Source organism: Mesocricetus auratus, unplaced genomic scaffold, assembly GCF_017639785.1.
Source record: "Mesocricetus auratus isolate SY011 unplaced genomic scaffold, BCM_Maur_2.0 Super-Scaffold_2245, whole genome shotgun sequence".
In the NCBI taxonomy this organism is placed as follows: Eukaryota; Metazoa; Chordata; class Mammalia; order Rodentia; family Cricetidae; genus Mesocricetus; species Mesocricetus auratus.
Genome location: NW_024429180.1, coordinates 27,507,995 through 27,523,770, shown reverse-complemented (window position 1 = coordinate 27,523,770; position 15,776 = coordinate 27,507,995). Strand labels below are relative to the sequence as shown.

General features: G+C 37.2%; 1 long non-coding RNA gene across 1 annotated transcript; it reads right to left on the bottom strand.

Moving 5' to 3' along the window:
- Positions 1-254: 254 nt before the first annotated feature.
- LOC110343461 lies at positions 255-11,450 on the bottom strand. The gene is made up of 4 exons (XR_002385741.1): positions 11,404-11,450; positions 5,837-5,927; positions 669-794; positions 255-554 (listed from the first exon to the last, which is right to left on the bottom strand). It is a non-coding gene; the product is annotated as an uncharacterized LOC110343461 (long non-coding RNA).
- Positions 11,451-15,776: the final 4,326 nt, after the last annotated feature.

Below are 15,776 nucleotides of genomic sequence, written 5' to 3'. Positions count from 1 at the left end.
GTATGCATAACCAAGTTACAGAACCCGAATCATCAGTTAGTCATATCTGTTGTAATTTAAGAAAAGCCAATCTGGAGAGAAAGATGGCATGGGACAGGATTCAACTGAGGGGTTTTTAATGGGAAAAGGGATCATAAAAAGGGGAAAGGGAAGAGAGTGAGACTAGCCTCTGGAGACAGGAACAGCTGGAGGAGAGATGAAAGATGAAAGAAGGGGAAACAGAGGAAAGAAGAGGGTGAGAGAGGAAAGAGGAGAAGACAAAGACAGAGAGGGAGACTGCAGGAAACATACAGAGAGAGGGAGAGAAAGAGAGAGGAGGAGTAGAGGTGGGCAGGACCTTTTTAATGGGAACATAGTGAATATGCACAGGTGGTTCTCTTATTGGCAGGAACTGAGAGTGTATGCTGTCAGAATCCAAAGGATAGGAGAGTACAGATCCATGATATTAACAATATCACACAGATGGTCACAGCTGTACATTTCTGGTGGGAGGGGGTCTCAAGCAGTCAGGGTTGCAGAGCTTAATTTCACGAACTCGAATCAGTGACAAACAGCTATTAGGTACAAAGAGAGACATCCAGAACAAAATAGAGTTTCTTTAGTTATTACAGTATGAAATAATTGTATTTTAAATTAATATAAGTATGTATGTATGTATTTATATTTACATTTAGATTATAGCAGCCCCCAACACTAGCAGCCATTCTCTGGGAATATTTTGTCAAATCAGCCAGGAAAGCAGAACAATTTGTTGTCTTGCTCATCCTTCATCAGAGTCGTTTGCCTCCTGAAACCTGGGAGAATGAATACCCACAGCCAGACAAAGTTTACAGTCTTAAAGACATTTGAATACTAAGCCCTGAACCAGATGTCTGCATCAAATCTCTCCCCTGAGATCTCAACCCTGTGGAAGCCTAGGTAGAAAGAGTACAAGAGCCAAAAGTGATAGGGGACACCATGAAAACAAGGCCACCTGAAACAATTCTGCAAAGCTTGCATGAATGTAGAGACTGGCATGGCATCTACAGGGCCTCCATGGGTCAGTACCAGTTTGAGTCCTGGAGCTGAGGGATGTGGACACATGTCCCCTAATCCAGAAGCTACCTCTGATTGAAAACCCCAGGCAAATAAAAATATATTTATCTCCTAAGTATTCTTGATGGGAAAAAAGCTTCTCTTTTGAGTAGTATGCGTGTCCAGCAGCAGATGACCTACAGAAAACCAACTCAAGATTATTTTTGACCTTTCCTTTTTTCATAATGTTATATCAGGTTCTACTTTTCTTTATTTTTTATTCTCTTTTATTTTATTCATGTATTTATTTTTAATTTTTAAAAAAATTATTTGTTTCTCATATAGTATATCCTAACTGCAGTTCCTCTCCCCTCAACTCCTCCCACTCTCCCCACAAACTTCCATCTCCACAGATACCTTCAGAAAAGAGCAGGCCTCCCAGGGATATCAACAAAATGTTGCAAAACTAGCTCAAATGAGACTACGTGCTTACCTTCATATCATAGCCGGATGAGCCGACCCAGAAGAAAGAAATAAGACCCAAGAGCAGGCAAGAGTCAGACAGACCTCTCCTCCCACTGCTAGCTGTCCCACAAGAACCTTGAGCTGCAAAGCAACAAACTATATGCAAAGGACCTAACACAGACTCACACATGCTCTCTAGTTTACACTTCAGTTTCAGAGCAACCCTATCAGCCCTGCGTAGTTGACTCTATGGGCTGTGATCATTTGTCCTTTTCCTATGTATAGTAGAGTGCAGTATAGTATAGTACAATGTGGTATAGTATAGAACACATTATCCTGTTTGTTTCCTAATGAAACGAAGATTGAATTCAGATGGGGAGGGAGGTGGGGAGGAACTGGGAGGAGTAGAGGGAGGCAAAAACATAATCAGTCCATAATACTAAAGGGAAAAAGCTATGTTAATGACAGGAAAATATGTATCCATTTTAAATTAATTATATGGTTGTAGTAGAAAATGGTCAAACACCCAGCGTAGTGAAGAATTTCCAATGTAGTGATGTGATGCCTGCCTGGTGGATCAGCAATTTAATGTCATTCTTACATACGTGTCAAGATGAAGACTACCCTGAACTACTTGAGACAATGTTAGAAACAACAACAACACCAAGAATCATTGTGACACAAAATAGAGATACCACACTCTTGTGGTATCCAGATTTGCTTACATGCCTAATGGTTTCTATCTTTATCTCAGGAGAGACATCAAACTTTGTTATGTTCTACTGAATCTTGTTCAACACAGTAATATCTGTGACTCATACTAATGAGAGTGGCTTCCTTTTAAATCAGCCCATGCCTGTTTATACCATGAAAAATCAAGAAAAGTTCCAGTTATGCTTAATGGACAACAATAAAAGCTGAACTGGACATCTCATGTGCTCAGATTGGTGACTACCCCAATTGTCCTGTGAGACCTTTCATCCAATAACTGATGAAAATAGATACAGGCACCCATAGCCAAACATTAAAACATTAGAGTAAACTGAAGAGAGGAAAAATTGTACCAGCCAGTGGTTGTTAAGACCATCACACACACACACACACACACACACACACACACACACACACACACACACACACGCAAAATCATACAAATAAACAAAACAGAAATATCAACCCAGGCTCATAGAAACTCCAAGTATGAATTGACAAACATGGAACCAATCTAGGTCCTCTACACATATGTAACAGTGGTTTACTTTGGTCTGTATGTGAGACCTGTAAAAATGGGAACAGAGAATGTCCTAAAGCTTTGGCTGGATCGTGGAAACCTATTCCTCATACTGGACTAATTTACTCAGCTTTAGTGCAAGGGGAAGTGCTTCATCCTACTGTAACTTTGAATGTTATTCTTTGCTGATGGCCATGGGAGATCTGCACCTTTCTGAATGGAAACAGAACAGGAGGAAGAGAGGTGAAGTGTGGGAATGGGAGGAGAGGAAAGAAAAGAAGAGAAAACGGTGGTTGGGGTGTGAAATAAATTAAGTTAAAAAATTCCATTGAAAATATTTGTAGGACTCCTTTACTATTTGCTCTCAAAATTTTCTTGGACCCAATGTTTAAAAACTCTTTATTTCAAGATTATTACATTTTAAGCAAGGGACACAGTCAACAAGACAAAAAGGCAGTCCACAGAATGGGAAAAGATATTCACTAACCCCACATCTGACAGAGGGCTAATCTCCAAAATTTACAAAGAACTCAAGAAGCAAGTCTCCAAAACACCAAAGGATCCAATTAAAAGGTGGGGTACAGAACTAAATAGAGAATTCTCAAAAGAGGAGGCTAAAATGGCAAAGACACTTAAGAAAGTGCTCAACATTGTTAGCCATCAGGGAAATGCAAATCAAAACAACTCTGATATACCATCTTACTCCTGTCAGAATGGCTAAAATCAAAAACACCGAAGACAATTTATGTGGAGAGAGAGGAGCACTCCTCCACTGCTGGTGGGAGTGCCAACTCTGTACACCCACTTTGGAAATCAGTATGGAGATTCCTCAGGAAAATGGGAATCAGTCTACCACAAGACCCACTCTTAGGCATATATCCAAAAGAGGAAAATTCATACAACAAGGGCATCTGCTCCACTATGTTCATAGCAGCATTATTTGTAATAGCCAGAATCTGGAAGCAACCTAGATGCCCCTCAACTGAAGAGTAGATAGAGAAAATGTGGTACACTTGCACAACAAACTACTATTCAGCAGAAAAAAAAACAATGGAATCTTGAAATTCGCAGGTAAATGGATGGCACTGGAAGAAACCATCCTGAGTGAGGTAACCCAGTCACAAAAAAATACATGGTATGTATTCACTCATATATGGATTTTAGACATGGATCAGGATAGTGCCATAGTGCCAGTCTGCACTACCACTGACAGAGAGTCTGGGAAACAGGAAATTACCTAAGAGATATGCATGCTACCCAAGAGAAGAGGAATGAGGCAAGATCCTCTGAACAGATGGGGAACACGGCAAGGGGTGGGGGGCCCTGGGAAATAGAGAGGGGGAGAAGTGGAAGAGATAGTAGGTCATGGTGGAACAGGAAGGTTGACTGGGGGGATAGATTAGAGAAAAGAGGGAATCACAGGTTAGAAGACAGATCAGGCACCAGTGTGACCTCTAGTGATCTAAAGGGATGACACCAGTTGGCAAGCTAAGCAAGAGTGGAGAGACCACCTTGAATGCCCATTCTTGATAATGAACTTGATGTCTATAACCATCCGGGAGCCTTCATGCACTGACTGAAGGAAGCAGAGGCAAACACCCACAGTTAAACACTAAACTGAACCCAAGGAACCCAGTGACAGAGAGAGGAGCAATGAGCAAATTGGCAAAGAATGTGCTGGCAAAACCAGCAGTAACAATATTATGAAATAAGTATGCAGCAAAAGAACTTATTTCCATTTAAACACATACACACCCCCACCTACCACCCGCCCCCCACACACAATGGGGCAATATGTACAAATACATTTAACTATATACAAAGGGGCAAAACATTGCAATTAAATAAGTTTAAGATCATTTGCTCAACATGGTAGTTATAGTCAATAATTAATAACTACGTTTTATTTTGTTTAGCTTTGGCTGTTTGAATAATAGTGTCTATGTGAAGGCTTTTCTACCTGGAAATCATTATGTAGGCCAGGCTTGCCTCACACTCTTGATAATCACCTCAAAGCTGAGATTGCGATCATTTACTACTCTGCTATGGCCAACAGAGTGTATTGCTCACTTAAAAATAAACAAAAAAGATAAATGAGGTAATAGCTAATATAGCAAAATAATTAATAAACCTGATGAAATTATGCCATATGTCATACATATTCCTCGAGGTCACAGAGTTCCTCATTAATGTATATAAGCATGCTTCCTTAAATAAATATCAGTAAACTTATTATCTGGTCATTTTTATTTTTCCACTCATTATCACATATGTTTTTGCGAAGCACATCCTCATATTGTGTAAGAGTAAAACAAAAAAGGAGAAGGAAAAAAAATAACCCTTGTTTATTTATCTGCTGTCACAAACCAAGGTTTACTTTGTAGTACTGTATTACTTCATGTTATTGCCAAAATAGATCTGTGTAAGTGAATTAAAGTCCATCATTTCATAATTACCGTTCTCCATAGTTGCCAGCTGGTTTCATAGTTTCACTTCAAATAAATATGGCATGGTATTTGTGACCATTCATTTGAAACATACACCAAATAAACTGCTGGCAACACTATAAAAAGATACTGCTCTGTAAATATCTCAATAGCTTCACAATTCCACACTTAATAAATGTTGCCACTGAAAAGTCTTTGAATGAAGGGCTCAGGAGTCCATTCATATGGAAATGTTAGTTTTACAATAAAAGTGAAAAGTGGAATATTTTTAGAAACACAGGAAACCATTAGCTATAGAAAGAACATGAACCTTTACCTTTACAAGTAAAAGTTAATCACCTTGGTTGTATAAAATTGCAGGGACTATTTAGCAACTTCAGAGTCATTTCTGGTTTTTTCCCCCCTGTGGGTGACTTTTCACAAATTTTTTAATTTAAAAAAAGGAAAACAAGTTCATCTGAGTTGACTTATTTTTGTAGGTAAAACACTGTAAAAATTTTCAATATGCTACATTTTATTTGATTCTTGGCTGTAAATATTGGTCATTTGATAGTGGCCTAACTGGATTGAAAGCTCAACCTTCTATGTGTTGTTGGTATTAACAATATTGAGAATAAAAGTATTAGTATCTGAAGCAAGCCTAAATTACAATCATCAGGTTACATAAGGAAAATCTCACCTCCACAGATGCTTATCTTAAGGAAAGCACAATCCTCATCATGTGTGTTTTCAGGGATTTCTGCTGTTGATGCTTTCTCAGTTTCTGGAGCCTTTTGGACAGGAGTAAAGGGATGTCATTGTCACACATGCTTCTCTCAATAGGTGGCACCAGTCATTGGGTTTTCAGTTTATATTTATTAAAGCCTAAAGTCATTCACTGTTATGACAAAGTTAAAATAAGTTCGATACAGAGTTAGTAACAGCATAACATAATTATATACTTTTTTTAAAGTAGGGTACATTTTTATATACAAGCAAAAACTTTTTTTGAGTTAAACCTTCCTTGCCTCTTCTACGCTGCAGTTAAAGAGATGTCGTGGTTTTCACACAGCAGTCAAATAGTTTGCTTCTATTCCTATGCAGGGAATTTAGTCTCTGCTTCATATACATGACAAGACATTGTTTACAATAAAGTTGAACATGATGGGGCAGCCTGATTTCAAAGGTCTGGTGAGGCGAAGATAGAGGGCTCAGAAACCCAAGGCTATGCAGCCAATTAAGGCCATCTTGGAATATTGTACTCATTATGTCAAAAATTTAAATTAGAAGAAGAAAATATCTCTCTCAATTTTTAATGTCAGTGTTTGAAATTACTACCCACTTATTGATCAGGAAATCACACAGAAAGGTTAGCAACCTCTAACATAAAGATAATAGTTCCACGTTTGTATTTCTCATTAAATTGAGTGCTATAATATTAAAGAAATAAAATATGATTAACATTTTTAGCTTCATATTGTTGCATTCTAATTTAGAATTTCACAAACTCACTTCAAAAAACATTATTTTGATTTTAATGAATTCTTACATGAACATTAGTATCATAGCAGCAAGGCAGATTAAGATTATTGGTGTACACAAATTTCTGGAGTTTTGCGTTCATGTAGTACTAAAAACTGACCTAAAAATACTTATCACATCTATTTAAAAATGTTTCCTGAAAATAAACATACAATCAATCCTTACAATGTCAGTCTTAAAAGTTGTGTTAACAGCCTTAAAAATGTAATAATTAATTAAATTAAGATTCTGGAATTTTATTGTCTTTTTAAATTTATTTATTTAATGTAGAAACATTCTTCTTTTACATGTCAATCACAGTTCTGTCTCCCTCCCAACCTCCCATGCCCCCTACTGACCCTAGATTAGACACCCCATCCACTCACCAAGGAGGATGAAGTATTTTTTTATATGCTTCATTTTCCGGTATCATCACAAGTCTATTATGTGGTTCTATTTTCCTACTTTATGAAGTAAAAAGCAGAAATAAATGTAGACTATAGATTTCATCCAATATTTCTTAATTATTAAGTGCCATGGTGCAGAATTTAAAAATGGATTTTAATGGTTTGGGAATTACTTTTACTTCTCTCCACTACTGAGATTTCAATGTTTTGTTTTTCTAATTTTGGTTTGCTTTTAACTGGACTCTCTCATATAAAGGTGGGGAAAGTGTGCTTATTTTCATAATTTTATTTTATTCTTTGGGAGATACACTAATTTTTCACTTTGATATAACAGAATCTTGATTTATACCCACTCATTGACTTGGTTTAGAAAATATTATCCCTTCTGAAAGAAATATAACTTACTCTCAATAACTTTATCATTGTGCTAAAACATCAAAGCATCATATTTGAAGAGGAATTTTGGCACTTTCATGCTAAAATTAAATTATTGTTGTAATAGTTTTCAGAGTTATTTAAGCCAGATCTCTTGAACATTTCCCTCTCCAATCCCTGTTTTCTCAGATATTTCTGCATGATCCCTGAAATATAAGCAATGAAAATTAAGTCTTGACTGGAGATTTGGGACTAGAGTATGTAGAGTATGCTCAATATTTCTCAGAGTATTTGCTATATTCATTATATTTTCTATTACTTTTAGAATGACAGAAGTTTAATATTTAAACAACTAGCACTATTTACATGTGTCGAGGTTGATAATATATTCAGCAATCTTATTCCTTATTAAATACTGACACAATCTCACAACAGGAAAGTCTTCTTTACTGGTAAACCCTCTAATAACCAGGTTCTCTGCATAATCAATGTGTAACTTGTTATTGTGTATGTTCATATCTATTTCTTAGTCTCAGATTTGTAGGGAGAAGGGATACAGTGACCCCCAGATAGCAATGTAATTGGCAGAAGCAGTGACCAGTATCTCAACACATCCAAAGCCTCAGAAAAAAAGAGAAGACATACATTGTGATTAAGTTTGAACCACAAATTACTGAGTTCTTTCTTAAGTCCTGCCTTTTCTGTGTTCTGTCTGTACTACTGATGACTGTAGGACAGGCTTCATTCACATTAAATCACAGATAAGTGATAGTGACACAATGACATGACAATAGCTCAGTGACATCACCTGTGTCTTACATCAGCTATGTGTAGATCATTTCCCAGGCAACTTGTGTTGGTTTCCTTTTGTTATTTCCACTACAGTTATGACACAGGATCTTGGTATATCCACTTGCATCAGCCTGTGCTCACTGACATCTAGATTTCACTGTTGCTTACTTATTTCTTAGGAAGCTGTTGTAATAAGTAGGCTCAGAGCCCAGCGGTGCTGGGCATCCTCTCTGCAATCACAAGGAAATGAAGAACATGGGGGAAGGATCTAGAGGCAAGAACCTTTAGATGTGTCCCATAGCAGACACTTCATAATGTGTATCACATGAATGTTCAAACACAAAGACAAAGTGTGGATACACATTCAAAGATACTGGCAACAGCCAACATGCTGAGCTGAAGTTTCTCAGCTGCCACAGATTCCAACCTTACTCTCTAGAAGAGATGCTAAATTTCCTCTTGTCTGCTTAGCTTTAGGTCATCGTATGTGGACTCACTTAGGTTATCACCTTTGAGCTGAAAATAACAAGAGATATCTATTTTTACAGACACCTAAAACTTAATGCATTAACCCAAGAACTTCCCTACCCCCATCTACAATCATTTTTCTTATCTTGGGCACATTGTATGCCCAGCCATTCAACATGAAAATTATAGCTAGGATCACATTGCTGAGGCCCTACTTCCTACTAGCAGTATCTCCGTTTTATTCTTCTTACTATACACCCAGTAAAACTGATTGCTTCTGTCCATCCCCATGGCCATCTCCAGAGTTAAATGTTTCTCTCAGTTCTCTGGGAATTTTGTACAATGTATTTTTATAATCTGTACTCTCTTCCCCAAATCACTCAAAATGGAGGCTGTTTGCCAAGCCACCAACTTTCTGTCCTCATTTTTAAAAGTTCTTCAAGTCCAATTTGTGCTGTCACATATTCTTGGGTGTTTGCCCATCCCTTGGTTCTTTCTCTACTAAAAAGGGGCTACACTCTTACAGAGAACTTGTTCTTCCTTTCCTTGCAACTATTAATTGCAAATATCTCCAAAACTAGGGAAAGAACTTTATGCCTGCATCTCTTCCTCCATGCACCATTTTTTTGGATTGGGTGCCTGAAATATTTCACATCTGCTGTAAGAAATATGTAACATCTCTTTAATGAGATCAAAGCACAATTCTTTTGTAGTTATTCACTTCTTCCAGATCCTTGAATCTTTCTAGCTCTCTCTTCTACAATGATATATAAGTCCTTGTGAAAGGGGTGGTGTGATATTGATGTCCCTACTAGGGCTGACAATTTAAGTGAAGGGAAATAGAACACAGTGTTATAAGGGGTTTAAGAAAAACAATGGATGAGGAAGAATTAAACATGGTCAAAAGGTGAAGATAAATAACAGTAAAAGCCTTCTGAAGCAGTCATAAGAAAATCTATTGTAAATGTTTCCTAAAATACACATAAATAAAAGTAGTTTAAAAAGGGGTGATAATGCCCCTTGTAGGTATCACAGGCTAACACAAGTCCAGTGCTAGGAATTGGTTACTGCTGGTGTTTGTATTTAAGGTCACATAGACCCCACATATTTATAGCCTTTTCCAGATGCTCTTCATTCCCTTAATATGTGTTGGTAAAATTTAATCTTGAAGACACCACATGACTGCATGTCAAAACATAAAGGAATTGAGGTGGTACAGACATATATGCTTCATCTCTATTGGCTAGATTTCATAGTGCTGGAAGAGCTATGGATTCTACCTGAAGAAAAAATTAACCAGCAGTTTACCCACCTGGAAATTGTGAGATCTACAATAACAAATGGTCTATAAAGACACACCCACTGATGAAAAAGTATCTGATTAGATTTAAAGCCCATTACATTAGATGAAACCCAAACCTGTCACTAGTGTCAGAGTCAACTACTTGTATCTTAACAGGATATAGGCTCCAAGGAAGATCCCACCACAATTATTTTGCTCAATGGAAAGGGTATTAAACATATTCCAAATGAATTATTGCTATACTTACAGATTAGTGCATCTCTCAACTCTCATCAGACTAACTTATTTTTATAGTAGATAACTAACAGTTGGTCAACGTGCAGAGAATGAGATATTTTTGTTCTATAAACATTAGTGGAACTGACCCTTCACATAAGTACATATTACAAAGTGGCAGAAGCATCACTGTAGTCACATAAGAAATTGTAGGAAATATGTTTAGTTCAAAGTCAACTTTTTAATATCTAACATTTTATCACACTACAATCTAAAGATATAATGATGCGATACTTGAACACCAAGGAATGATGTTAAGAAAATATTGAAAACCTTTGTCTTTCAATATTAAATCCTCATGCAGAAAGAGCAGAAAGCATTTAGTACGCAGTAAAAACACTGCAACTCATAATATGCAGTCAGCTTGAGTCTGAGCAGAGGTATTTCAGACATTTGATTCTGACATTTTCTGATAGCATCTATAGTACAAAGTGTGAATTCTTTGAGTTAAGAACCAACACTGCAGGGAGAGTTATGAGATGTTGCATGGAACAGCAGGAAAAAAATCTCACTAATTAATTTAATTGTGAATTAGCTTTTCATACTATGAAACACCCTAATTTTATGACTATATTTCATAAGTACCGACATTTATGTATTCTAGACATTGTAGGATCCTATACACAATTTACAAAGCTTGATATGTGCAATGTGTTTGTTTTCCTTGTGCTTCAATATGTGTCATCCCTGTTTTATCCAGTGCTTACACACAGGCCAACACACCACAGTGCGCACTATACATTAAAAGCAAGATATTTGTATGATATACCCTGAAGGAGTGTATTTGGGGGCTTATGGATTTGAAATTATTTGTGTTACAGAACAACAAAATACACTAAAATTCTGAGGATGGCATTTTTCAACATAGCAATAGATTTTTAAACTGTAGTTATTTGATTGGATGAAAAGCTAAATATTGTATTTTATACAACATATTTGCTTGTCATGAGTCAGTAAATTCAGATATTTTAATTTTTTTTCAAATATATTCTAAGGAATCAGTATAATAATTTTACTGAGTGTTATCCTCTTTTCTCTTTCTGTAAGCTTCAATGGACGCTGTAACGATAAGCGACATACAATTACTGAAAGTAAAGCTAAGTATTTAATGTAGAAATTACTCACAAGATACCAAACCCAGAGGAGCCAAGCAGTTTTCAGCTGCCGAACCGGAAGCCGAACTCCAGGAAAAGAGACCGAGACTTCCTGTGTGCTGTCGTTTATACCTTCCCCCGTAACGCCCCCTAGCCATGCCCAAAAGTGGGCCTGGCTAGTGACGTAGTTCGGCCTACGTACGTATACGTCTTTACGTCCAGCCGTATATGTCTTTAGTCCTGCCTAAAGTGGGTGTGGTTAGCGGTGTGGTAATCCGCCCTTTTATTACCTCATCTGTATGCGCCTCTAGTAAGTCACATGTTTAATGGCGGCATGCAGACTTCCTCCGACAATTCCCCTTTTAGTCTAAAAAAAGGACAACTAACTTGTGTCCATGAATAAAATGTATCAAACATCTATTCTATCTAAACCTAAATTTATCTGAAAGAAACACCCAAATATGAACATCTCCTTCCAATCCCAACTCTAAAATAATTGAAAACTAACACTAACAGGTGTAAACTATCTTATAATATCAATAGTAGGGAGAGGGGGCGTGGAATTCCCAAACTACTTCCTGCTGAGATGGGACGATGATAATCTCATGGGGACCTGTGAAAAGAAAATGTTAGTATAACAAAATCTCCATAGATCAGACAGTCTCTGTATGTCAGGAGATGCTTGATTGAAGTTCCTGACTGGGGTTCTAGTGTTGATTGAAGCTCTCATTTGAAGCTCTGGCCAGATTGTAGAAGATGTGCTGTTTTAGTTTCTCGATCCGGAGTTGTGTAGAGTGATGTAATTTCAAGCCAGTTTCAGGATACTGCTTGTCAGGTGGAGTCAATGATGTGGGGCAGTTCAGATGCCTCCAGTCGAATCAGGTGAAGTCAAGGAAGTGGATCCTCATTCTCTTTTGGAAGCAGTTGAAGATTGCTGTCAGGAAATCCCTTGTTCTCTGGAAAACTCAAACATTAATGTTAACAAAGAAATATTTTAACTTTCATATGTATGCATACAGAAGAGGTGACAATAGGGAAGATGGAAAACCTGGAGGAAATTGGACTGTTCAGAAAAAGAAATCCACAGATAACAGTCCCTCATTTTATTTCTTCTGTCTTATATCAATGGCTCTTTGATATAATACAGAAATTCTGAATCGTATTTAAATAATATGCTTGAGTTTAGAGTAGGAGAGCCAATCCAACTCCAAAGCCAGCTTCAGTTAAATGAATGGGGACTGAGGTATGTGAAGAAATAAAGGTAAAAGGGTACTATGAAAAAACAATATAGAGTGATTTAGACTTTGATACCACACAGTGAGTTACTGTTTGTTTGATGGTCCCCAGGGTAGCTATTCATTCTTCCACAGGAATCCATATGTCCAGTATTCTTTGCTGAGTTTACCTGTGAATACAAAAAACAAAACACTTCTCTTTCCTTTTAGGAAGTCACTTTACCCATGGTGGACTATGAATTTGTAGATGGGCTGTTATCTTCCTCCTCCTGAGATGTTTTCTGTTCTGATCGGTTTTTAATTAATTTTGATGGAACCCAAACCTTTTCTTCTCCTGTGGAAACAAAAGCATAACCCCTTCCCCAATGTAACACATATCCTGGTTTCCAGACTGAGGTCAAAACAACCTTAAAATACACTGGTTGGTTCAGTTCAGAAGTATTCTCTGTAGTCCAGTGTCTTTCTGCTGCAGTTTGTCCTTTTTCATCAGCATTAAGAAAATTCAACGTTAGTAAAGCATTGTGTAACCTGTGTTTAGGTGTCTTTGTTTTCCCTGACTGTTTATGAAGCATGTCTTTTGAGGTTCGATTAGATCGTTCAATTATTGCTTGTCCTGTGGGATTGTAAGGTATACCAGTTACATGTTTTATATTATAATATTTGAAGAATTGTTCCAATTTACTGGAGACATATGCTGGAGCATTGTCAGTTTTTATTGTTTTAGGTATACCCATAACAGCCATCACCTCTAAGAGGTGTGTAATAACAGAGTCAGCTTTTTCAGAGCTGAGGGCAGTAGCCCATTAGAAGCCTGAGAACGTGTCTATAGTATGGTGTACATATTTCAAACTGCCAAATTCTGGGAAGTGAAATACATCCATTTGCAAAAGTTCATTTCTGTGAACACCTTTAGGATTACAACCTGCTGCTAATGGAGTTTGATTGTACAATGAGCAACTGGGACAACTTCTTACTATTTCTTCGGCTTGTTGCCAGGTGATAGAAAAATCCTTCTTTAAACCTTTGCTGTTAACATGGTGTTTCTTATGAAATTCTGAAGCTTCCAACACATTACCTACTAATAAACGATCAATTTCATCATTGCCTTGTGCCAGAGGACCTGGCAGACCTGTATGGGATCTGATGTGTGTTATATATATAGGATGAGTCCTGTTTCTGATGATTTCCTGCAATTGTAAAAACAATGAGGTTAATTCTGTATTATCAGGAACAAATTCTGCAGTCTCAATGTGCAAGACAACTCTTTCTGCAGAGAATCTGTGACTATATTGAGAGGCTCTGAAAAGTCTTTAAGTACCATGAGAATGGCATATAACTCTACCTTTTGTACGGAATTGTAAGGGCTTTGAACTACTTTACTTATATTTCCTGATTTATACCCTGCCTTACCTGATTTGTTTGCATCCGTGTAGAAGGTAAGAACTCCAGAAATAGGTGTTTGCCTCACGATACGTGGAAGAATCCAAATTGTTTTCTTTATGAATTTGATTCTCTCTGTTTTGGGATAGTTATTACTAATACTTCCCAAAAAGTCACTGCAAGCTATTTGCCAATGCTCATTATCCTTCCATAAGGAGGAAATTTCCTCATTTGTTAAAGGTACAATAATTTCAGCTGGGTCTTTCTCAGTCAGTTGACGAAGCCTTAATTTACCTTTTAATATCAAATCAGAGATCTTTTCTATATATGTTTTCAATTTTTTATTCTGTTTATGTGGGAGAAATACCCATTCTAGAATGATGTCTTCCCTCTGCATTAATATTCCTGAGGGGTATTCTCTAGATGGTAAAATAACCAAAATACAGTCCAGATTTGGATCCACACGGTCCACATGTGCTTCTAATATTCTCTTTTCTACCCATTCTAATTCTTTTTCAGCCTCAGCTGATAGTACTCGTGGGCTGTTTAGGACTTTATCTCGTTTTAAAGCCATTTTCAGGTGTTTTAAATCATGCTTCTACACTGATAATTGTTTGTAATTGAGAGATTTCTCCTAATAGTTTTTGAAGATCATTCAGAGTCCGGTAACGATCTCTTCTGATCTGTACTTTCTGTGGTCTAATTTTCTGAACATCTATTTTATAACCTAAATAGTTAATAGAATCTCCTCTTTGTATTTTTTTCTGGGGCAATTTGTTATTACCAGCGAGGCAAAATTTCCTTTACTGCCTCAAACATCTTTTCCAAAGTATCCTTATTTGAATCAGACAATAATATGTCATCCATATAATGATATATTAATGAATGTGGAAATTTTTTATGAATTATTTCTAGAGGTTTATTCACAAAATATTGACACAAAGTTGGACTGCTTAACATACCTTTAGGTAGTACCTTCCACTGGAATCTCTGTACCGGACGGGAATTATTATAGGTAGGTACCGTGAAGGCGAACTTTTCTCTGTCGTTTTCTTGTAACGGTATGGTGAAGAAACAATCTTTTAAGTCTATAACTATAATTGGCCAATCCTTAGGAATTAGAGAAGGTAACGGCATCCCAGGTTGTAGAGACCCCATAGGCTGAATTACCTTGTTGATGGCTCTAAGATCAGTAACCATTCTCCACTTACCAGACTTCTTCTTGACAACAAAAACAGGCGAATTCCATGCACTAGTTGATTCCTCAATATATCCAGCATCTAGCTGTTCCCAAACTAACTCTTCCAAAGCCTCTAACTTATCAGATATCATAGGCCATTGACCCACCCAGACGGGTTCATCTGTCAGCCATTTTAATGGTAGAGCTTTTGGTTGCTCTGTAGGTTTGTCACTAGCATCTTGCTTCTGTACAGCCTGTACATTTTGCATCTGTTTTCTGTACAGCCTTACTATATTCTTTCTACCACTAAGGGCTTGTCTATAATTCCTAGCTGATACAGGAGGAATGTTAATCTGCGTATTCCATTGCTGGAGTAGATCACGACCCCAGAGGTTTATAGCAATATCTGCAACATATGGCTTTAACCTTCCTCTCTGTCCTTCTGGCCCAATAAAGTCAATCCATTTAACGCTCTGTTTAACTTCAGATAGTGTTCCAATCCCTAAGAATTGAACATTAACCTCTTTTAAAGCCCAGTTGGTTGGCCAGGACTGCTGATTAATGATAGTGACATCACTTCCGGTGTCCAGGAATCCGTAAATCACCCTA